The sequence below is a fragment of the Bos indicus genome, chromosome 27 (genome assembly GCF_029378745.1).
Source record: "Bos indicus isolate NIAB-ARS_2022 breed Sahiwal x Tharparkar chromosome 27, NIAB-ARS_B.indTharparkar_mat_pri_1.0, whole genome shotgun sequence".
NCBI classification, from domain to species: domain Eukaryota; kingdom Metazoa; phylum Chordata; class Mammalia; order Artiodactyla; family Bovidae; genus Bos; species Bos indicus.
The window spans coordinates 12,241,112-12,265,049 of NC_091786.1; the positions used below are offsets into that span (position 1 = coordinate 12,241,112).

Sequence of the window (23,938 nt, forward strand, 5' to 3'; positions counted from 1 at the left end):
TCCAATGGCTGCCTGCACCGGCCTTGCTAACAGGAGAGTGTCTTGTCAGGCTTTACAATTTTATTAACAGAGAGTTAATAAACAGAGAGTGAGAGGCAGCATCAGGGCTACTCGCTTGATGACTAAAGCACAATGTCTCATCCTGCTGTTGTTGCTCAGTCGCTAAGTTGTGTCTGATTCTTTGCAGCCCCATGGACTGCAGCTCGCCAGGCTCCTCTGTCCTCCACTGTCTCCTGGAGCTTGCTCAAATTCATGTCCTTTGAGTCGGTGATGCCATCCAACCATCTCATCCTCTGTCGTCCTCTTCTGCCATCAATCTTTCCCCACATCAGGGTCTTTTCTGGTGGCCAAAGTATTGGAGCTTCAGCTTCATCATCAGTCCTTCCAGTGAATATTCAGGGTTGATTTCCTTTACAATTGACTGGTTTGATCTTCTTACAGTCCAAGGGACTCTCAAGAGTCTTCTCCAGCACCGGAATTTGAAAGCATTAGTTCTTCAGCGCTCAGCCTTCTTTATGGTCCAACTCTCACATCTATATGTGGCTACTGGAAAAACCACAACTTTGACCATATGGACCTTTGTCAGCAAAGTGATGCCTGCTTTTTAATACACTGTCTGGATTTGTCATAGCTTTCCTTCAAAGGAGCAAGCGTTTTTTAATTTCCTGACTGCAGTCACTGTATATTGGCCTATTTCTACTTTTTCTGGTGCATTCCCATCGTTCCTCTTTTGACCAAAAGAGGACTTTTTTTGATCTAAAGCTTGAGGCACTGCAAAATATCATGTTATTGGAGAATTTGACTCCATGGGGTATCATGGTTATCTCAACTTAGTCAGAGTGTGTTCTTTTATAAGGCCAGGATGGTTCTATAGCAAATGAGAGTTTATGAAAGGTATGTTATTGCATCAGTATAATTAATAGCATTTTCATGGTCCCAAATAGTTAATACACTTCGTGGAACTTCTCACTTAGCACAAGAATAATGACTCAAGACACTGGGGAGAGACAGGAACAATACGTTTAGTTTTTATTTTATTTCAATAATTGTTTTGGTTTTCTTTTTGACCTCTATCATGCAGCTAATGAAGTTAGTGATTTGGGGTCTAGGTAAACATTTTGCTTGATGTACTATTGTGATAATTAAAATGACTGTTTTAGTACAGCTTTTTTGGAGTTATTTGAAACTAAAACTCTTTTTCTTTTCTTTTTTTTTTTTTTCTCTTATTCTGTGTGAGATTGAAAATGTCTATCAACACATTCTAGGATCTGTTAATCTGCTTTTGGAGAAACTTGCCTGCCACTGCTTTTTAAAATCAGCAGTCAGCTACTTACTGACTGTAAAACATTATTTTCATCAGCATCTACTTAGGAGTTTTATTGTTTCCTCTTAAAATACTCATACGTGCTCCCAGACATTTCTCCATCCTTCAGACCCTTTGTCCTCTTAACTCTGACCACACAATAAATCAAGAGAGGTTGAGAATTGGAAGTCCCAGGTGGGAATTCTTCTAATTCTTTTTTGCTTGCTTTTTTGTTTGTTTAAATAAACGGAAACTACCTGAAGCCTTGTTGGATGGTAGAGGAAGACTGATTTTTCTGTTAATACTCTCTCAACCCACTCCAGTATCATTGCCTGGAAAATCTCATGGACGGAGGAGCCTGGTGAGCTGCAGTCCATGAGGTCGCAAAGAGTCGGGCATGACTGAGCAACTAACAAGATAACAAGATAAACGACAGAAACAAGAGAGTTTTCAGTAGCTTTAAATCACTTTGCTGTACAGCAGAAACTAACACAACATTTTAAATCAACTATACTTGAATTAAAAAAGGCTTCTGATAAAGTTTTTAGTTGCCAGTCACACTCAGTGTGAGATGCCTGACACCAGGGACTAGATCGGATGATCTTAGAGCAACAGTCTCTAAGATCTATGTCCACATTTTCATTAAGATAGAGTTCTTACTACTTCTGCACGCAGACTTGATGAGTCTTATTACTTGTCAAACACAAATTTGGTATGACTGTAGGCCTCCTTTTGCTGTCCTTCACTTTGAAATCCTCTCTCTTTTAAGTGAAATCTACTGCCACATTATCTAAATTTAAACCTACATTTAATATATTTTTAGAACTGCTTTTATCTGAAAGCATAATTTCCATTTTTTAGTACATCATTTTAAAATACACAGATGAAGGATTCTTTATACACGTGAGTGATTGATAGATAGCTAATGAAAGTCTGTTCACTATTTGTTACATGTGTAACACCCATTTCAGGTGAGAAGAGTTAAACTTGTGCAACAGAGTCAGAAAAACACTTTTGTTTTAGTCCAGGCTTCTTGGGATTAAATTATCACCAAGGAAAATGTCTCACATATTACAATAAGTGCAAAATTTAGAAAACTTAAACTAGTCATATTTGCAGACATAGCACAGCCCAAAGACTATCTATCACCAAGGGTCTTGTGGTTTGCAAAAAAAAAAAAAAATTAGCTAATTTTACTGCACAAATGTTTAGTTTGTCAAGCATTTCCTTTTATATTTGAAAATGAACTTTGATTCATTTGTGTTGAGAAGTATAAGTCAAGCATTAAAAGTCCCACTTTTTGTAGATAATAATTTAATTTCTTGCCCTCATAATTCGGTTTGACAGATGTTTGAATTTATTAGAATAATTCCTCAAACTGAAAAAGAAAGCCTGCTGCTAATCCTTTCAAATCTCTGGAAGTTTTTCAAATTCCAATTCCCTGAATACAGCTCACAAAAATAATTATTGGTGAAGAAAGTCATGGTTATTGTTTGTTGCAGTAAGTGATCACTGTGTTTACAGAATCTTAGTAGAATCTTGGAGAGGGAGAGGAAAAGAAAAATGAGATTTTGGAAATGTTTGAGCAGGAGCTTGGTTAAGATTGGGCAAGTTGGTGACCTAATGGTTGGAGGTTGGTGGACATGACAAGGCAAGGCTTCCAAAGTATCTTGTAGAGACTTGAGAATGTTGAGCTGTTCTGTATTACTGGTCCTGTACTTGTAGAAAGCAAAAAGTAAAGTTATTTGTACTTTTACCTCTCTAGGTTAAGAGTTATCTAAAATAGTAAAGATATGTTAACTTATCCAGTAAGCTGTGGAGGTGTATATGGTTTTGGCTGCAATTTGAATATAGTGGCCATACCACCAACCAGCGAACAGAGCCATGACACACACATACACACACACACACACACACACACATATATTTATTGCAAGGAATTATAGGCAAAAATCATAGTTTTAAATTTAAGAGCTGAAGTCACTATAAATAATTTGATATTTTTATTAAGCATTTGATTATATAGTCCTTTTAAAATTATCACCCATAAAAACCAAAATTATTTTGAAATTGTATTCAGTATCTAAAACCACGGTTGTTGTTTAGACACAAATCATGTCTGACTCTTCGCAACCTCAGGACAGCGGCATGCCAGGCTTCCCTGTTCCTCACCATCTCCCGGAGTTTGCCCACATTCATGTCCATAGAGTTGGTGGTGCCATCCAACCATCTCATCCTCTGTGGCCCTCTTCTGCCTTCAATCATTCCCAGCATCAGGGTCTTTTCCAGTGAGTTGGCTGTTCACATCAGGTGGCCAAAATATTGGGACAGTAAAGGAAATTAAAAAAAAAAAAATCAGCCCTACCTAATGCCAGGAAGACTAGAAATACTGTACTATAAGAAGGCAGAAATTTAACTTAACCTGTAGTGTGCATAATTTTTAAATTATAATAAAACATAGTTTCTAATGGAAATTATAGAGAGAAAGAGAAATATATTATAATTTTTGTTCTTCCTTTTTTATTTTCTGGATAATCAGCATATGAGAGACAGATGCCTGTTTTACTCTTTGGCCCACACTTAATATTTCCATAAATATTTTCCCACTTTTCTTTCATTAACATCTCACTTTCTTGATTTTCACAAGGTCTTATAATGTATGCCTGATAGCTGTATTTTTATCTCCATTGAGTAGATAACAGAATTATTTTTCAAAGAGGATATGGGTCTGGCAAAAGACAACTAATAAAGGTAGACCCGCGCCTTGAACCTAGATCTTCTGACTTGGAATGCTTCTTTTTCACTAAGGGATTTATTAACCATTATTTTTTCAGACTTCATTTACTGTTCTGGTTTTTAAGAAGTACAATTCAGAAAGTTCTGTATGAGGTACTAGTGGATTTTTCCAATATGAAATGATTTGTTGCCAGCAGGTAATTTAAACAGAATCAGAACTAGGTAAGCATGTGAAAAGACAGGAAAAATTCCCCTCTTCCCTCATCCTCAGTAAGCTCTGTCTCCTTTTTCTCCTCATTGCCTCCTGTTATCATCCCATGGAAAATTTCCTCCAGAGGAAACCATCTGAAATTCATTGATATTAATTTTTAAAAGAGCAATAATGACCACTAAAAGTATTAAGTTCTGACCCTTCTCCCTTCCACTGGGATTTTTGTATTCCAAGTAATTAGGTAGAGGAATACTGTTTTAATTGTCAACGAGAGCCTGTGGGTTTTTTGTCTTTTGTTTTTAATTTAAGCCAAGAGGTTTATCATTTTCTAGCACATCTGTGATGAGACGTGTATTCCATACACACTGGATTTTTAGAGTAGCAGTTTCTGTTCCATTTTCTCATTGGAATAAAGGAACTTCCTGCCTTATCAGATGCAGGAAGACAAAATAACATATATGCTCTCATACTTTCTGATTCTGTACAGCCATAGCACAGCACATAACTGTAAAGGGAAAGCTTACTCTAAGCTCCTTCTCTGTTGACTGGCACATCTGGATGTTCATTGTCCAAATGTTTCATTCTTTCACTCAAAAAATGATTGAGTCCCTACCATGACCTAATTCTATGCACTTGGGATTCTGTTGTGAACATAACAGGCAGGTATCCCTGCCTTCATAGAACTTGTATTTTGTGGTTTTCCCCAAAATCAAATGCCCAAAAATAAGCCTCCGGTTTCATCTTTGATTAATTTAGAAAACAGATTCAAAATCTGTTTTAAGAACAGAAGATAAATAGATCACAATGTATCATTTAATTAACTGTTTATTTTATTAATATTAGCTGGCGTTTGAAATACAAAGATGTATAAGGCAGTGGTTCTTCCTCTGAGTGGAGAAGACACAGGTAGAAATAAAAATAGTACAATATATAAGTATAATAATGCAAGAAGTCTTCTTTGGTTACCCAAGCTAAAGTGAACTTTTGTCCATTTAGTGCCTTACCTGTCCTGGTTTCCTTCTTTATTTTTCACTCATCACTCTCCATGTATTCTGTATTTCATGTATTTGCATGTTTCTTGCTTGAATTCCTGTGAGAGGTAAGCCACATGAGGTCAGATTTCCTGGCTAGGGCGTTTCACTGCTGTACCCTCAGCTTCTGGAGCAGTACCTGATACAAAGAGGTGCTCTATAAACAGTTTCTTCCAAAAAAAATGTAGGAATTGTGGAAATTATCATCTGAATGAGTTTGGTTTTTATCCTGTAGACACAGAGATCCTAAGTGTTTTTAAACAAGATCAGTGTAGTAGGGAGACAAGCAGTAGCAGGGCTGCTACAGAAGAGGAGGATTTTGGAGGCAGGGACTGTTAAGAGCTAAAAATAAGGAGAGATATTTAGCTCCTGTTCCAGCTCTTTGCTAATTTTGACTCTGTAGGGAAACACTGTCTGTATCAACTCATAAGAATTACCATATCTTGCATGTAAACACAAAGGTTTCATTCAGAACACGTAAGTCCTGAAAGAGTTAACCCACTGAACAAAGTGTTAAATGAATTTTCCAGATGTACCTGGAAAGTAGCTCGAACATGGGGCGATTCTGGCTCAGTATGTAACAGAATGGGGTTAAGAGAACTGTGTAAGGCTTGAAAAAGGAGAATCAGAGAAATTAGAAATAAAAGGGGCTATTAGATCATGTTGTCCATCGCCTACCAAGGCAAATTGTTGCTGACAGTGTATTACAGCTTTACTCTTTGCAGTAGATTTTTACAGGCTTCCCAGGAGAGATTTCTTACCTGTCCAGAATAATGAATGGGATAATTTTTTTTCCCAGCATCTCACCACTAGAAAGCATAGCTTTTCACTGACACTGGTTTTTACTGGTTTAGAGAGCATGGTGAAGCCTAGCATCCTTTTCTAACAGCTTTGTGTGTTTGTAGGTACAAAATAGAGTCTGGACTGTTGGAAAGAGAAGTTCACAAGATTTCTCTCTCTTTTGTTTAGCACAATTATTTTTTTTATATAAGATGAAATATACTTAACTTGAGTGCCGTGTATTGAGGAGGAGGTCCATGGACTTGAAGAATCATTAAAAACTGAAAAATGTGAAACTCTTTGGATGATTAATTCAATTATTTTATTTTATTGGATCCTATGTATAAAATGCTAAAACACACACACACACACAACCATTAGCCTGAGGCATTTTATTAAAATTTACTGTGTTTTCTCTTAATTCATTTAACAATTGTCCTACCCACCCCCCTACCCCATCCCCAACTGCCATAACAAGGAATTCTCTGTTGTGTAGATGAATCCTTAGGCTTCTCGAAAGGTTAAGGAAGGTGCTCAGGCATCTAATGGTCCTGCCAGAACCTGCAGCTCTAACTCGTCTTCCTGTGCTTTGTCTTATCCACTGCTTCTGGGGAGAAAGAGACTGTAGAACCACAGTGCTGGAAAACCTATCATGGTTACTTATCATAATCACTTGTAATGGCTTTTTAATTGAATCACTTGAACTCTTATCAGAAAATCAATTTTATGTCCTTTTCAACATGAAACATTATTACAATCAAATCCATTTTTTAAAAAAAGATAAATATCTACATTCCACTTCCAGAGTACCACAACTAAATCTAAAAATAGCTGAAATGGTAAACAAAAGCTTGCCTTGTTACTCATAAGCTATTTTAACTGATGGTAAAACATGAGTCTTAGATTCTTTAATCTGGCTGTCTTTCACAGATAACTTATTTATAAAATCTGTATCAGGATTTCCAAATGGTAATTTAGATTTTTTAACAATCTGTAGAATGCTAGCTGTTTTTTTTTTAATTAAAAAATTAGTTCTTTTAAACTTGTGAATCACTTATTTATTAGAGTGGGGCTTCCCAGGTTGCTCTAGTGGTAAAAGAACCCACTTCCTAATGCAGGAGACATGGATTCAATCCCTGGGTTGGGAAAATCTCCTGGAGTAGGAAATGGCAACCCACTCCAGTATCCTTACCAGGGAACTCCCGTGGACAGAGGAGCCTGGCAGGCTACAGTCCTTAGAGTCTCAAAGAGGAACACACGACTGTACACAGACAGAACAAAGCACCAGTTATTAGAGTCTTTGGAGACTAGTGAGTCTGTATCTACAATTTCACTTCAGGGAAAATAATGATGATTCAAAGGGTTAAAAATTCCAGCATCTACAAGTTAGAAAATAGTCCATGAAATGGAGTGGGTTGGTTTGGGGGCAACGTAGAAAGCTGATGGAATTGCTGGTGTTTACACTAATCATACTATGGATCAGGTACTCTTCTGTTTGGTTTATAGATATTCATTTACTCTATCTCCGCAACAACCTGAATGAGTGGTCTAATTATCGTCCCCATTTCAAGGTCAAGAAAGCAGAGGCAGAGAGAAGGGAAGCAACTTGCCTGAGGAACACAGCTAAGGGTGGAACCAGAGATAAGCCCCCTGTTTGTCCTCTTCGCAGCTGCACAGTAGGGCCTCTGCTCAGCCCCCAGCATGGGGTGTGGAACCAGTTTGTCACTTCTGTGTTTTTAATAGAAGCCAGAAACCCAGATTTTTTTTCTTTTTAGTTAAAATATAATTGACATGCAACATTATATAGGCATACTTCACTTTATTGCAGTTTGCATATTCTTTTTTTTTTTCTTTGTTTTACAAATTGACAGTCTGTAGCAACCCTGCATTACTAGATAATGGTTCACATTTTTTTTAGCTGTATTCTTTTAATTAAGGTCTGTACATTTTTTTTTTTTTTAAGCCATCAGCTATTGCACACTTAATATGCTGTCATGGTGGCTCAGATGGTAAAGAATCTGCCTGCAATGCAGGAGATCAGGGTTTGATCCCTGGGTCTGCAAGATCCCCTGGAGAGGGAAATGGCAACCCACTTCAGTATTCTTGCCTGGAAAATCCCATTGACAGAGGAGCCTGGCAGGACACAGTCCATGGGGTCTTAAAGAGTAAGACACGACTGAAGCAACTTAGCACACAGCGCACATAGTGTAAACATAACTTTTATATGCACCGGGAAACCGAAAAATTTATATGTCTCACTTTATTGCCCCATCCATTTTCTTTTGGTGATCCAGAACTGAACCCACACTACCTTCTGAGGTCTGCCTGGTTTTAGGTGTGCTGCATACTAATTCAATATTTGTTTATGTTGTAAAATGATCCCAATGTCTAGTTAACATCCATCAACCGTACACAGTTACAGACTTTTTTCCTTATGAGAACTTTTAAGATTTGCTCTCTTAGCAACTTTCAAACAGACAAGTTTTATAGGAAATTCATAATTTTTAAATGCTAGCAACTAGTGACAAATACTTTAAAATAATGTGGGTCCAACAGAAAGCGTCTGCTGGCTAGCTTTGGCAGGCAAACCTCTAATTTTTGACCTCGGCTTGATGCATAAAGAGCACATGATGAAGATTGGCAGATTTCCTGGAAATTTACCAGACAGGCCAATTTTCATTTGTCACCTCTCAGGGCTCTCGCAGTGCCCTCACACACATCAGAATCCATCTTCTGTCTGTGAGCACAGGCCAGTGAGGGGCTTGCTGGTCAAAGAGATTTGTAAAGTGCAGGCAGAGTGTATTTCAGTGGACCTTTGAAAAACCCCCAGGACTTGAAAATAGAAGCAGATTCAGACATGAATGGACATAGTGGCATGCTTCTGTCCACGGCACGTTCTCAAGCAGGATGCACGCTGATGGGACAATAAAAGGCCTCTTTACTGCAGAGCAGCTAAAAACATTGTCTGGAAATTACCCCAGAATTGAAGCAGACACTTGAAATCAAGGCCAAGACCAAAATGCATGTCCTATTACACTCTCCCAGCCAGTTAATAAGGTCATGATTTGAACAGGATGAATCTAGTTGGATATACCTCTCCCCTCAGATCAGGAACACACACACACACACACACATACACACACAAACTGAGACTAATATGCCATATTTTTAAATTATAAAATTGTTGACCTAAATCTTAATGGTTTACTTACTAAGAAATATTGCTATAATGATCTAAGATTCTCAATAGATGTTTAAAAAGAAATAAAACTGTGGCAGATTCATTTTGATATTTGGCAAAACTAATACAATTTGTAAAGTTTAAAAATAAAATAAAAAAAAAACTGCTTGTAATATTATTTAATGTGTATTCATTTATCACTTAATTCTAGGGTCAAATAATTTGTTTAGTCATTTAAGCTTCATAATGGTGCTAAAAGGACACACAGGATTTACCCAAATTTATAGAACTACAAAGAGGATTAAACTGAGACCTTCTGATACCACATTACACTGACTTAACTACTCATTACAAAGGTTACAAAATAAGCAACATTTGCCAAATAAAAGAATCACAAACAGCACCTTGACTTAAACATGGACAAATTGATAATGACCAGTTATTGATTTGAACTAATAACTGGTTTAGTATTTTTTCTAATACAAAAAATAGTAAATACAGCAAGAAGAAAATTTATATTTATTTTAAGCAATAATATCTATTCTTCGAAGATGAGGTTAATAAGAGAAGTGAGTTTTAGGTAATCTTAAAAAAGTGGGGGAAAAAAAAGCAATATTCTTGGCTTCCTTTAGATTATACTGTAGTCATATAACAATAAGACTCATTTTTTTTTCTTTTCTGTTTTGACTTAGTGAGAATGGCCAATTTTAAACAGTGAAGTTTCAGTATAGTTTGTAACATTTTTTTAAGGTATTTAAATTTTACCAAGGTAAATTGAAATTTAATTCATTTACAAGTTATAATTTCTCTATTCTTTCTTTACTTTCTTTGTGAGACATGGTTTCTAATTTTATTAGTTGAGTTGATTGTGTAAGATATCAGTAGAGATCAGTAGAGTGTGCAGTGAGCAAAACTTGTTCTCAGTGGTTGACAGATACATGGAAGATTGTTCTTGTTCAAGATCTAGAACAACAAATGTTGAGACACTGCATCTTCAGAATAAATGCATATTTCCAGTTCTGGCCTTGAGGAAGAGAATAAGCCAAATCACTTTTTTCAAGTGATTTTTGCTATATAATCTAATCTTCCTACCATACTGTAAGCATTTTGACAGCAGAGACTGAGTCTTATTTATCTCTAATTTTCTATCCCAACTCCTGCCACACTACCTACACTGTAATGCTGTAGTTGATGAATGGATGAATGATTAAAAAATGAATGGAGAGAGAGAAAGAGAGATCCTATTCTTGCCTGGGAAATCCCATTGACAGAGGAGTCTAGTGGGGTACAGTCCATGGGATCACAAAAGAGCTGGACATGACCAAGCAGTTAAACAACAACAAAAATGCTTTCACTACTTATCTAGCTAGATGGTAAGTATCATGATCGGGGTGGATGGATACATCATCAAGGCCACCCCATAAGAACTTCTTGTGTTTTTTTCAGGAGTATCCCATCTGCTCCCTGCCCCTCCATGCTGTTCAAGCACACAGGGCTTTCTTTCATTCACCCTCCTTTTTCAAGAATCCCCTCTCAAAAAAATAAGCAACATCTTTTGAATAAGTCCAAGGATAAACTTCATGCAAATTAGAATTGACTAAGGATATATGATAACTCATTTTTGTCTTCTGCCAAAAGAAGGACAGATGTTGGAGGGAAAAAAGGCAACAGAGCCTTCCCAGAAAAAACCTGAAACATTCTGAGGGAAGGAGCATGGTGAAGGGAAGTGGAGAGGGAGGCATGTGTGGGAAGATGAGAATAAATAAAACGGGGTTTGTAAATGCTAAGTTTAACTCAGCAAAGTCACCTACTGAGGTTTATATTAAGCTTGTATCTCAATATTGGGGAAAAAAAAATTCTGGAGAGACTGAAAGGTACTTTGTTCTCCCTACCAGCTAGCAGCCTTCATCCTATACCAGGCCTTTCATTTTTTAAGATCAGGGTTCTCAAGGCATTTAAATATCATTTTGTGAGAAAGAGAAAGACCAAGAGTAATGAACTTTGGTTTAAAGTTTGGGGTAGTTGGTATGAATCTCCAGAACCTTCAGGAAAGGAAGTGGGTTATCTTCTCATCATGGCAAGTTGTGCTCTCTGCACCTTGAGTAGCAGGGCACAATTTGTCATAGTTCATTGGGGGTGGAAGTGGAGGACGAAGGCAAGAAAGGATAAAAGGAGAAGAAAGAGAAATCTAGTGCTTCCCATCTGTTCACATACTGATTTCTCCATTGTACTAAATTTCATAGTATGTGGGAAAGCAAGGAGAGTATTTTCTTGATTTTATGGAAAAGAGAATGGAAGAACCTAGAAATTAAGAAAATTACGTAAGGTCTCACAGCTGGTCAGTGACAACTAGATATAAAATCCAGTTTCTTTAACATTAACTTCAGGACTATTTTCAACAAAACATACTGGTTATAATATTTTAAAATATTTGACTACAAATAATATAAGCAAAGTAAAAGTAAAGACACAATTAAAAAGCCATCCAGAGAGTTCAGCCAATAGTCATAGGTTTGAAAAATACTCTGATCAATACTGTAAAGATGGTGAGAAATTTTTCCTTCACCTAAACTGTGCCATATTATTTCCATAGTTCACAATCTGTTAACTCAAAAAAAAAAAATCATTCACAGATATTAAAGATTTCAATTTGATAGATGACATATAAAGCCTATACATGCCACTAGACTTTATAACTCAATATGTAGTAAAACATGGGGTTTGTTGTCAAAAGACCTCTTTTCACATCCTAGCTCCCTATGTGTGTGACCTTGGACAAATGTCCTTTTTTGCAAATGGTGACTAAAAAAAGAAAAAAGAGTGCTTGTATGGTCATTGTGGGAATTAAGAGAAATAATCTGAAACATACAAGTAGGATCACTGCATATTAAGATATGCAAACAGACAGGATCATGGTTTTATGCCCACCTAAAGGTCCGTCAGGTGGTCTGTTATTCCCATCTCTTTCAGAATTTTCCACAGTTTATTGTGATCCACACAGTCAAAGGCTTTGGCACCTTGACCTGCCTCTTGAGAAACCTATATGCAGGTCAGGAAGCAACAGTTAGAACTGGACATGGAACAACAGACTGGTTCCAAATAGGAAAAGGAGTACATCAAGGCTGTATATTGTCACCCTGCTTAATTAACTTCTATGCAGAGTACATCATGAGAAACGCTGGGCTGGAAAAACACAAGCTGGAATCAAGATTGCCAGGAGAAATATCAATAACCTCAGATATGCAGATGACACCACCCTTATGGCTGAAAGTGAAGAGGAACTAAAAAGCCTCTTGAGGAAAGTGAAAGTGGAAAGTGAAAAAGTGGGCTTAAAGCTCAACATTCAGAAAACGAAGATCATGGCATCTGGTCCCATCACTTCATGGGAAATAGATGGGGAAACAGTGGAAACAGTGTCAGACTTTATTTTGGGGGGCTCCAAAATCACTGCAGATGGTGACTGCAGCCATGAAATTAAAAGGTGTTTACTCCTTGGAAGGAAAGTTATGACCAACCTAGATAGCATATTCAAAGCAGAGACATTACTTTGCCAACAAAGGTCCGTCTAGTCAAGGCTATGGTTTTTCCAGTGGTCATGTGTGGCTGTGAGAGTTGGACTGTGAAGAAAGCTGAGCACTGGAGAATTCATGCTTTTGAACTGTAGTGTTGGAGAAGACTCTTGAGAGTCCCTTGAACTGCAAGGAGATCCAACCATTCCATTCTAAAGGATATCAGTCCTGGGTATTCTTTGGAAGGAATGATACTAAAGCTGAAATTCCAGTACTTTAGCCACCGGGATTTGGGGCAGGAGGAGAAGGGGACGACAGAGGATGAGATGGCTGGATGGTATCACCAACTCAATGGATGTGAGTGTGAGTGAACTCTGGGAGTTAGTGATGGACAGGGAGGCCTGGTGTGCTGCGGTTCATGGGGATGCAAAGAGTCAGACACGACTGAGCGACTGAACTGAACTGATTAGAGCAGTTATGGGACAAGGAAGCCCTAATTAATTTTTCTTTGGCACTTCAGTAATATTTTCATTATTTGAACTTTGGAATGGAATATATATTCCTATGGCAATCAGAAAATATTGAAAGCAGGTTTAGCAGTAAAGGGACAAATTAAGTTGTGTCACCAGTAGGACATGGTAAAGAGTGTACAGCCTGACTTGTGTGCTGTGCCAACCCAAAGTGCATCATTTGAATCCAGTCTTGAGATCCCACGAACAGAGGAGCCTGATGGGCTACAGTCCATGGAGTCACAAACAGTCGGACATGACTTGGTGACCAAACAACGGCAACATGAATAAACAGTAGGCAAATCTACACTGATGAACATTCCACAAAGTGTCTGGTTGGTTACCTCCAAAACGGTTCAAGTCGTGAAAGTTAAGAAAGGACCTAGGGAGAGTTCCAGATTGCATGGGGATTAACCAGTCAGGACAAGTGAGCACAATATGTGATCCTGGATGAGGCCTTTTGCCTGAAAGGGCATCATCTGGAAAGTCAGTGAAATATGAATAAAGTCTCTCTGTGTACTTGTACTAGTATTTCAATTTTGGGGTAAATTTGAAATGGCTTTAAAGAGAACTATTTTTGAAAATGAGTTGATGCTTGTAAAGCACTACCATATGACTGACATATAGTAAGTATTCATGAATATCACTTCATTCCCATGGTACAGCAGACAACTTCTCGTTAGACTTACTAAATGTGAATTCCGCTATTTTAATGTGTGTTTTTTTTAACAACAACAAAAAAGGATAACACGAAGACATTAAGAGCCTTATTAGATCATAAATTCCTGGTCTTGAAGGAAACGGTCCTCTTTGTGTTTGTTTTATCCTTTGGGAATAATTTGGAGCCTTGTATGAAGCAGATGTTCAAAGAGGACTTATTGAATACATAAACTATTTGTAAACTCTTACTTTGGAAAGTTAAAAGGAGGTAAATATATTTTATCGTCTGTTGTCATTTGACAAGACTATGAAAGGTTTACAAAGAAGCTTCAGATTTCATTGTCATAGAAAATTGGCCCAAATAGTTCAAATACCTGTATTTAAGTATAAAATTTAACTTGAAACTTGTCTTAAGGAAAAGGAAAATGAAAAAGAACAATTGTAGTAACTTTGCTGTTGGTCTGGTGGAGAACATATTGAATAATACCCAAAATACCTTCTTCTAAACAAGTGTATATTAATATTAGCTATCCTCAAATATTTTTGAGCTGATGTCTAAATATAAATGAAAATGCATACTTCACAACTCAAGCCATTTCATAAAAGGCTTAGGTTTTCTTCCTTTAGTCTTTTATGATTCAGCTTCTCTGAGAGAAACAGGCTGAAATCAATCTCATTACTTGTCTGTTTCATCATTTGATTTCAGAGAGTCTCTGCTTTGATTACTTAAAAGATGGTATAGTTCTATGAAGCTGCAGCTTACTGACATACAGATTTAAATCCTCAGATAAGAGTGTATGGAGAGCAGATAAAAAGGCCCTGTCTCTACTAGAAAGTACTAGTCATTCCCCAGCTGGGAGTGAGGCTTGCAAATGGGCAGAGATAGGAAAGGGCAGTTTGCACCCACACCCTAGTCCTTAGGAGACCCATTGTCTCTATAATATTCTTTATCCCTCTACCTGCAAAGTAGTCTCATGAGATTTCTCTCAGAAAATGGCTCAGCATTTCTGATTCTTGTTTTGTGTGACTGATGATAAGACCTCAGTGATTCTGTTCTTTTTTTTTTTTTAATTTTATTTTATTTTTAAACTTTACAATATTGTATTGGTTTTGCCAAATATCGAAATGGATCCACCACAGGTTCTGTTCTTGATCAAGCACATCCTCTATAAGAGAAAAGAATATGACATATCTTTTTTTTTAATAATACTTAAATCAGTCCATTATGATTAGTTAATGTGCTGAAAGTTATCAAAGTCCTTAAGAAAAAGGCATCATGTTTTCCTAAGGATCTGAGTCACTCAGAGAACTGAAAGTGACCTTGAACTTCCCTCCTTTGTCTACAATGGACAATGGGGATTAGAAAACAAAACAAAGCCAAACATGAGACAACCCAGTGATTAAAGAAGTCACTCAAAGGTGACCAAAGAGCTTGGTGCAGTTTTCTCTGGTAGGTTATATTCTGTTACCAAAGGTTGTAAATAAGTGTGTTTCTCTGGTTATAAAGACAAAGTAAAACATCTAAGAACAACTAGGAGAGCCATCTACTAATAATCAAAAAGACAGACTCCATGGACAAGGACAAAACATTTGCATTATAACCTGTTAATCAGTGGAAACTATAATCAGGGATAATTGGCAGTCCACATAGTAGGGCCAACTAGTTTTGCAACCTGTGGCTATTTGAATATTACCAGTGGTACCCCACTCCAGTACTCTTGCTTGGAAAATCCCATGGACAGAGGAGCCTGTTAGGCTGCAATCCACGGGGTCGCTAAGAGTCGGACACGACTGAGTGACTTCACTTTCACTTTTCACTTTCATGCATTGGAGAAGGAAATAGCAACCCACTCCAGTGTTCTTGCCTGGAGAATCCCAGGGATGGGAGGCCTGGTGGACTGCCGTCTATGGGGTCACACAGAGTCAGACACGACTGAAGCGACTTAGCATAGCATAGCATAGTTCTCAATGACCAAGTTTTAACTTTTCAATAAAATTATGGTATTGTTGGACTGGCCAAAAATCTGTTTGAGTTTTTCCATAGATGGCCAACTATCTTTCTTTTCCTTTTTTTTTTTAATAGGCTAATTATAGTTCATTTGTTTTCCTGTGGTCAGTATGATCTTTGGGGGAACTCTACAGGAAACCCATAGACCATAGAATTTCACATACTAGGCCAATAGAATAAGGAAGAGGTGAAATAGTTAAGGTGAAATTACTCTTTATCTGTGAAATATTTTCCTTCTGCTGCATATACTGAAAGTGTACTTTTGAACCCAATTGTAGAGGTCTGTAAAGGGTGTACAGTATTCCTCATCAAAAAAGAGGTTATCGGTTTGGAAAGGCAAGAATTCATAATGCAAATTTTAAATTAGTATTAGAAAAAGCACCTTCAGTAGCTTTGATTATCCAGTCAGCTATGAATAGAATATTACTTGTTGGCTTTTATCAGTGTGTTATTTTGTTATGGCATTAAATTATTCATAATGTATAGTAATAAACCTATAGCCTTTGATATTCTGGTGCATCTTTTTGTCTTCCCAAGACCATGGGGTTTGAAGCAACCATTGATAAAAGAGAAAGGAACAAAATGGTTAGTTCACACCTCAGCAAACCTTCTAACCAGAGCCTAATTTATTATGTATCTTTAAAATGTAATTACGGTACCTGAACTTTTTCAAAGAAATGCTTCACAAAAGTGAGACAAATCATGACTTGGCTGAGATTGTGTCTAACCTCATGAATAATACACATAAACATGCACAGTGCACTCTCCAGCTAACCACCTTGTCGTCTTTCCCAATGGAGGAGAAGAAGGAAAAATCACACATTGAGAAAAGTGATTCAGTGCCTGGCCACACTGGGAACCCTTAATGGCTCTGCATCCTGTTTTTGCATGAAGCAATCAGTAATAGGATGGCTCTTCTTCAGGCTGACCACAGTCTAACAGGCAGTCACAACAGCTGAATGGCACCTGCTCCCACCTAAGACTCTGACAAAGCATAAAACTCAGGCGGTTTTTGTGTAGTTGTCTTACAGAAAGGTTTAAAAGTGAAAGTGTCTGTTGCTCAGTCATGTCTGATGCTTTGCAACTCCATGGACTGTAGCCTGCCAGGCTCCTCTGTCCATGGGATTCTCCAGGTGAGAGAGAGTACTGGAGAGGTTTGCCATTCCCTTCTCCAGGGGATCTCCCTGACTCAGGGATCAAACTCAATCTCTTATGTCTCCTGCATTGGCAGGCACATTCTTTACCATCTGAACCACCAAGAAAGCTTTTCAGTTGAGAAATTTCCATCCTGCCATCACTGTGCATTGGAAGAGGTCAGTGTATTCAAGTCAAAGGACTCATATGTCCAGATAGAAGCATACTCCAAGCAATGCATGGAGGAATAAGAAATTTTTCTCTGTATTGCTGGGTTCTTTTGGTTGGTCTCAGAATAAATTGACATGCAAATTCAACAGAAGGCAAATAGCATGTATATGTGACACAGACCAAAAAAAAAAAAAGAAACTGAGTAACTCACCAAAATGGTCAAAACCCTCACCTGGAATAATACCATCTTCAGCTAAAGCCAAAGAGAATGTTGGGGGTAGTAGTAATGGACATCAAAGAGGCAGAAGGCAATTGATACGGAGATGGAAAGAACATGTATCAAACAAGTGTTTTCTGCGCCAGGCAGAGAGACTGGGACCCACAGAGGAATTTTGACAAACAGACTTTGCGAGTTTCCTCCCTCTCACACACTTCGTTCCTACACTAGTGAGTGATCTGTAGTGACAGCTCCCTTACTGAACAGGTCCTCTGTCTACATTCTTTGGGCAGTTAGTGGGAAGGTCAACGTGTCTTCTTGAGTCTTTGGGGCCTTGATTGTGTCCAGTTGGAAGTAATCCACATGCTCAAGAGAGGTTTTGGGGGTGGCAAGGTTTGCTCCCCTAGATAGCGGAGCTTGAAGGACCACTGGGCTAAGTGGGAGAGAAAAACATAAATTGGAGTTCGAAGCCAGTTCCTAAGGTCTTGGATTTTCTTCTAAAGACTGTAGTTTATTAAACAGGCCATAGAATGTATCAGATATTCTGTGTGCAGAGTAGTGAGAGCATCTGACACTGAGATACAGGCATCCTTAAGCATCATGCCTTCTGTGTCTGGGGATCACCTGCCTGAGAGCCCTCCCATTTTCTCCCTGCTGTACCCCTGGTCTCAGCAACTCCCCACCACTGGAATTCTTGCTCTTCTCATGGCATCCATTTAACCTCACTGTCCCTGAGGAACTCAGAAGTAACCCCTCTTCAATGCTTTCCCTCCACATCCCGTTCAGAAGTCCTTGTTGGGCTTTAATTACTGTCTTAAATTGATTTTTGATGTACAATTTTTCACCTTTTAATGTATCAGAAATCCAGATGCATGTTCATATTGGTGAGGCAGAAGTTGTAAGGTCATAGTCTCTGCCTGGGCGTGTGCTGGCTTGGCCATAACTGTTAGTCCTTTCATTTCTTCAGTTGAGTTATGGACCTAGCTAATGCTAAACATGTTAAGGTTAATTGCCATTTAAAATGCCTTTAAAAGACTGCACTACCCTGTACTTCTGAAACACAAGTTATTGTACATGCAGAAAGCACAGAACCAGAGCAGAGGGCTGGCTATGAATGTGGTATTAGGGAAGCAAGCATTAAAGTAACCATCAAGTGTTTCATGGGACCTAAGAAAGGAAAATACTCACAGGTAGATGAAGCCAGGCTGTTATACTATTGAGATGTTTGCACAAGGATTACTATCACGCTCTAAGCCATATGGGAACCGGACCAAGTCTCCGAGAATGAATGAAAGACACTGTAAAGCAGCAGGGAGCTGGTAGGATCAATTTGTGTGCCTGCAGGACTGAAAGGCGATGGCACCCCACTCCAGTACTCTTGCCTGGAAAATCCATGGACGGAGGAGCCTGGTAGGCTGCAGTCCATGGGGTCACAAAGAGTCAGACACGACTGAGCGACTTCACTTTCACTTTTCACTTTCATGCATTGGAGAAGGAAATGGCAACCCACTCCAGTGTTCTTGCCTGGAGATTCCCAGGGACAGGGGAGCCTGGTAGGCTGTCATTTACGGGGTCGCACAGAGTCGGACATGACTGAAGCAACTTAGCAGCAGCAGCAGCAGGACTAAAATGCTGGCAAACTTAAACTGTATACTTTTTCTTAATGGAATATAAAGTATGTATCCCTAATAACAGCAAATTTAATGATTAATGATAAATTGGATGAGATGTAATCTGTTCTTTGCTACATGCTTAGTGCTTTCCATTGACTTCTTTCTTTATTTTCTTTTTCCTTGTGGATTTGTCACAGTCACAATCACATAGTGTGTAGGCTACCTGAAGCCAGGACCCCTTTCTCACTGTCCTGTGCATCACCACTTTCCCAGTGCCTTCCATATCATAAGAATCTTTCACATGTTAGAAAAGGAATCATTGATGTGTAGCTATACATTTTGCATTAAGAGAAGTGCAATTAACCAAGGAGATGTTGAAAAAGAGGTTCAACAAGGTCTCACCCACTGAATTCACATCACTTATATTTGGCAGTGTGGTCCTATAGCAAGAACAGCCTCTTTAGATACATCTGAGTTCATAACAGGCTCGACCATTGAAGTGTTTATATGTCCAACTAGGCAGAATCAATAATCTCTCAGAGCCACATGTTCCAACTGCACAATAGATATCATAGTGCTTATCTCCAGTCATGCTGTTTAAATGGGGAAAAAATGTTAATTGCCACACATGACAGATGACAAATGTACATGTGCTGTGTCAATCCCCATCCTCTGTCCCTTTTCATTATTTGTCAGCACAGGAACCAGCAGGGAGCTGCCAAGTGCATTGTAATCACATGTTTCTACAACAGGTTCAGAGCTGGCTACTAATAAGAATTACCTGCGAAGAACGTTTTTTAATAAAGATACATGTTTCCTACCTTCAGTTCAGTTCAGTCACTCAGTCATGTCCGACTCTTTGCGACCCCATGAATCACAGCACACCAGGCCTCCCTGTCCATCACCAAGTCCCGGAGTTCTCTCAGACTCATATCCATCAAGCCAGTGATGCCACCCAGCCATCTAATCCTCTGTCGTCCCCTTCTCCTCCTGCCCCAAATCCCTCCCAGCATCAGGGTCTTTTCCAATGAGTCAACTCTTCGCATGAGGTGGCCAAAGTATTGGAGTTTCAGCTTCAGCATTAGTCCTTTTAATGAACACCCAGGACTGATCTCCTTCAGGATGGACTGGTTGGATCTCCTTGCAGTCCAAGGGACTCTCAAGAGTCTTCTCCAACACCACAGTTCAAAAGCATAGATTCTTCAGCACTCAGCTTTCTTCACAGTCCAACTCTCACATCCATACATGACCACTGGAAAAACCATAGCCTTGACTAGATGGACCTTTGTTGGCAAAGTAATATGTCTGCTTTTCAATATGCTTCTAAGTTGGTCATAAGTTTCCTTCCAAGGAGTAAGTGCCTTTTAATTTCATGGCTGCAAGCACCATCTGAAGTGATTTTGGAGCCCCAAAAATGAAGTCTGACACTGTTTCCCCATCTATTTCTCATGAAGTGATAGGACCAGATGCCATGAGCTTAGTTTTCTGAATGTTGAGTTTTAAGCCAACTTTTTCACTCTCCTCTTTCACTTTCCTCCAGAGGTTTTTTAGTTCCTCTTCACTTTCTGCCATAAGGGTGGTGTTATGTGCATATCTGAGGTTATTGATATTTCTCCCGGCAATCTTGATTCCAGCTTGTGTTTCCTCCAGTCCAGCGTTTCTCATGATGTACTCTGCATAGAAGTTAAATAAGCAGGGTGACAATATACAGCCTTGACATACTTCTTTTCCTATTTGGAACCATCTGTTGTTCCATGTCCAGTTCTAACTGTTGCTTCCTGACCTGCATACAGATTTCTCAAGAGGCAGGTCAGGTGGTCTGGTATTCCCATCTCTTTCAGAATTGTCCACAGTTTATTGTGATCCACACAGTCAAAGGCTTTGGCATAGTCAATAAAGCAGAAATAGATGTTTTTCTGGAACTCTGTTGCTTTTTTGATGATCCAGTGGACGTTGGCAATTTGATTTCTGAAACCTCTGCCTTTTCTAAAACCAGCTTGAACATCTGGAAGTTCATGGTTCACATACTGCTGAAGCCTGGCTTGGAGAATTTTGAGCATTACTTTACTAGCGTGTGAGATGAGTGCAATTGTGCAGTAGTTTAAGCATTCTTTGGCATTGCCTTTCCTACCTTAGAGATTGCAATTCATAATCTGGAGTGATAGTCACAAATCTGTATTTTTTTTTTAATGATTCCCTTATCAGTTGATTGTGATACACACTTGGGATCCAGAATTACTACTCTAGTAATACTAGATATTATGGGCTTCCCAGGTGGTTCAGTGGTCAAGAATCCACTTGCCACTGCAGGAAACCCAGGTTTGATCTCTGGGACTGGAAGATCCCCTGGAGGAGGAAATGGCAGCACACTGCAGTATCCTTGCCTTGCAAATCTCACGGATGGAGGAGCCTGGAGGGCTGTAGTCCATGCGATTGCCAAAGAGTCAGACATGTCTGAGCCACTAAAGAGCAATAATACTGCCAAGTCGCTTCAGTCGTGTCCAACTCTGTGCAACCCCAGAGACGGCAGCCCACCAGGCTCCTCTGTCCCTGGAATTCTCCAGGCAAGAACACTGGAGTGGGTTGCCATTTCCTTCTCCAATGCATGAAAGTGAAAAGTGAAAGTGAAGTCACTCAGTCGTGTCCGACTCATAGTGACCCCATGGACTGCAGCCCACCAGGCTCCTCCATCCATGAGATTCTCCAGGCAAGAGTACTGGAGTAGGGTGCCATTGCCTTCTCCGAGCAACAATAGTAGATCTTACCAATTTTCACTCCAAAGATGGTTTTAATGCTGGGCATCTATTAGGGAAACAAAAGAGTTTTAAAGAAAGACCACAAGTTCAGAAAACCATTAAAAAGTGTTGTATATACAATGCTTTCCAGAATAGTTTAGTGAGGTTGGGAAATATCATGATTTATAGTGTCTTCATTTCCCTTCAGAGTCATAGGGAATATAGAGATAATTTTTTGAAGTTGCATGCTAAAATGCAGTCTCTTGATTCACACTAAAATTAATGGTTACTGCTTGTCTTTAAATATTTAAGATAAAATCTGCTCAGACAAATCCTGATCCTATCCTTCATATGAATTTTTGCTACTGTGGACTGTTATCTCTTTCAAGCACCACAGGAGGGTTATCATCATTAATGTGGACACAGACAGCTCATATTATTCAAATGGATGGACCCAGAGATGAGGGTTAATAAAGAAAATGGTGCAGTAGTCATTTAAAGCAGTCTTTGTGTTTGATTTTCCAGAATGTCATCATTAAATGCATCTTTTTTAATGTAATTTTTTTCTTTTTTGGAGTTAGTTGACTTACAATGTTGTATTACTTTTCAGTGTACAGCAAAGTGACTGAGTTATCCTTATATCCATTCTTTTTCAGATTCTTTTCCCATATAGGTTATTAGAGAATATTGAGTAGACTTCCCTGCACCATACTCTAGGTTCCTGTCAATGATCTATTTTTATATATAGTGATGTGTATATGTACTCAGCCATCCAAAAAAATTAAATAATGCCTTTACCTAGAAATGATCATACTAAGTGAAGTAAGTCAGAGAAAGACAAATATAGTATGGTAATAATTGTATGTGGAATCTAAGAAAAAAACACATTAAATGCAGCTTGATGCTAAGACTCACTAGATAAAAATATTAATGGCCATGATTTTCAAAGTCCTCTGACCCCAAACCATTAATAGCTTAAAAGCGTAGAACTAAGGAAAGTGAAGAGATACTATTGATGGAGTGCCTGCTTCGTGCCAGGCAGTATGCAAAGAAATGTATGTATGTTGCATCTAATCCATGCAACAAATGTAGGAAGGTAGGGACTACTATTTATATTTTTCTCCCCACACTGAATATATCAGGCTAGAAAAATGAACCAACTTGCCTAAAGTGTGACTAGTAAGTAGCATCCATTCGGAGATCTGAGACCTAAAGAATTGAGCCAATAAAAGTGAGTCGAGTGGATTCTGCCACAAGCCCAGGAAATTTAAAATCATCACCAAGACTCCCTCCCCTATACCACCCACCTCAAAAGAAAAAATGTTGCCATACAATATGTACTAACAGGATTCGGACCTTAACTATAAACGAGGTGGAAGACTGTGTGTCAGGGTGTATAAGGATGCTCAGAAGCCTTGGCACTGCCCCGTCCTCCTGTACCAGGCAGATGATAAAGCGTGCATCTCCTGGTACTTGGGATTTCTCCCTCTGAACCTCACCGCTTAGCTTCAAGCTCTGATGCCTGTTAGCATTCTCTTCCCCGTAGGAGGTGTAACACTTTAAACTGTCATCAGCCATTCACGTTTTAGTTTTGACCTGGGGATTACAGAAGGAGGGCACTGGTGCCTGAGTGGGGAGAGGAAATCTTCCCAGAATAGAGTTTCCTCCCTGATGACCCTCACCCAAGAAAAGATGTAGCCTAAAGCCGGCCTTCGCACTGCGCTCTGCAAGGTGGAATACCTTACAGAATTTCCATTAGACACGATCTTCTTGTCCCAGATTCAGGAACTACCCACCCCAAGAAGCCTGAGGCCCCATCAAATCTGGGCTAAACTGTGTATTTATTCCATTTATATATTCTACATGTATGTAATCTTTATCCCCCCAGGTCATTCCTTACAGGGGAAACTGTTGAAATATTGTTTTATCCTATTAAAAATAATCTTTTACAGAGAAAAAAATTACTTACAGGATTCGGACCTTAACTATAAACGGGGTGGAAGACTGTGTGTCGGGGTGTATAAAGATGCTCAGAAGCCTTGGCACTGCCCCGTCTTCCTGTACCAGCCAGATGATAAAGCGTGCATCTCCTGGTACTTGGGATTTCTCCCTCTGAACCTCACCTTCCTTCTTGAAGTAC

At 38.9% G+C, this 23,938-nt stretch overlaps 1 protein-coding gene and 1 long non-coding RNA gene across 7 annotated transcripts in view; one reads left to right on the top strand and one right to left on the bottom strand.

Annotated features, from left to right (window-relative positions):
- TENM3 (teneurin transmembrane protein 3) overlaps positions 1-23,938 on the top strand; it is a 2,742,616-nt gene that overhangs the window by 1,167,306 nt on the left and 1,551,372 nt on the right. The window lies entirely within an intron of this gene.
- On the bottom strand, positions 3,198-5,576 carry LOC139180204 (uncharacterized). Its single transcript, XR_011564519.1, has 3 exons — positions 5,421-5,576; positions 5,255-5,340; positions 3,198-3,600 (listed from the first exon to the last, which is right to left on the bottom strand). It is a non-coding gene; the product is annotated as an uncharacterized lncRNA (long non-coding RNA).